Source organism: Lactuca serriola, chromosome 4 (genome assembly GCF_051521515.1).
Source record: "Lactuca serriola cultivar US96UC23 chromosome 4, Lser_US96UC23_V15, whole genome shotgun sequence".
In the NCBI taxonomy this organism is placed as follows: domain Eukaryota; kingdom Viridiplantae; phylum Streptophyta; class Magnoliopsida; order Asterales; family Asteraceae; genus Lactuca; species Lactuca serriola.
The window spans coordinates 71,990,878-71,992,710 of NC_136411.1; positions in this window are offsets into that span (position 1 = coordinate 71,990,878).

The following is a 1,833-nucleotide window of genomic DNA, read 5'->3' on the forward strand; positions in this document are numbered from 1 at the left end:
AACCCCAAAATGCATCAAATTTTCGAGGGAGTAGTCGGGACCGTCCATTGCATTATTGCCTCTATCTTGGATGGATCTACTAAAATACCATCTTAGTTCACAAGGTGCCCAAAGAACTAGACCTCTCGTAACAAGAATTGTCACTTAGAGAACTTTTCATACAACTTCTCTCTTCATAGAACCTCGAGTACCTCATTTAGGTGTTCCTTATGCTGCTTTGAGTCCTTGAAAAGACCAAGATGTCATCGATGAACACAATTCCTAATAAATCAAGCATGGGTCTACATACTCGGTTCATTAAGTCCATGAATGCGGCGGGTGCATTCGTGAGACCGAAAGGCATCACTACATATTCATAATGACCATACTCGAGTTTTGAAGGCATTTTTTGGTATATCTTCTTCCCTTACTCTAATTTGGTGATATCTTGAACGTAGGTCTATCTTTGAAAACCACGATGCTCCTTAGAGTTGGTCGAATAAGTCATCAATCCTAGGTAAGGGATAACGGTTCCTCACCATGAGTTTTTTAAGCTCTCTATAATCGACACACATCCTGTGCGACCTATCATTTTTCTTAACAAACAAAATCGGTGCTACCCACGAAGAACTACTTGGCCGAATGAGCCCGTTGTCAATCATCTCTTGAAGCGATTTAGATAATTCTTGCATCTTTATGGTTGCAAGACGATAAGGTGCCTTGGCTACAAGGACCGTGCGATAAACTAAATTGATTCAAAATTCTACTTGATGCTCCAGAGGCAAACCAAGCAAGTTTCCCTTCTTCTCCTCTCGGGTGTCAATTACATAGGCCAAGAATCCTTCACATCCATGCTATAGGTAATTTCAGGCCATCGTGGTGAAATAAAACACTGAATTACTTAAAATACTCACACCTTGGATAGTAAGTTCTCCCCCACTTGGAGTCTAAACTCGTAGTATCTTTTTCATACAGTTGATCAGATCCTCAAACTGGTTTAGCCAATCTATGCCTACTATTACGCACATCTCTTGCATAGGAATCGGAATAAGGTTTATTGGGAAACTATCATTCCCGATTTCTAAAGTATAACTACGATAAACTTTTGATGCATTAACCGTTCGATCGTCAGCTCTTTTTACTCTTAAGGGGTGATTTAAATCTCTTACGGCGTTATTAAATTTTTTGATAAACCTAAGTGATACGAAATAATGACTTGCTACAGAATCAGATAACACTAACGCAGGCATGGTGTTGACTAGAAATGTACCAGCTACAACATCGAGTGCTTTTTTGGATTCCTCTGTCATAAGCTGAATAGCTCACCCCTTAGCTCTGCCCTGGCGTCCATTGGTTATCCTTAACGTTGCATGTGCAGGAGCCTCTATTGTACCAATTGGATTTAGAAGATGACATTCAGCCTTGAAATGTCCCAGCTGGTTGCAATTGAAATAGACACACATGTTCTATTTGCAGTCCTTGGCATAATGCCCTACCTTGCCATACTTGTAGCACCCAAGCTCCGTCCAACACAAACCATCATGAAACTCCACATACTTGTTTCAAGTGTTTCCTTTCTCATTTCCAAACTTTGAAACATTGGGTTTGAAATTCTTTGAAGATGGTTGCGATGGAGCAGGGGTCTGCCTTTTCTCCCTTGAATGGGTCCCTAGCACAATTTCCATCCTCTTGGCATGATCTTGCATCTCTGCTAAGGTCTTGTATTTATTGTTCGATACAAACTATCTAATTTTGGTCTTGAGCATACTCATGTACCGAGACATTTTTACTTACTCCGAGGATGTATACTGGGGGCAGAACAAGGCTCTCTTTGTGAACTTCTTGGTGATCTCT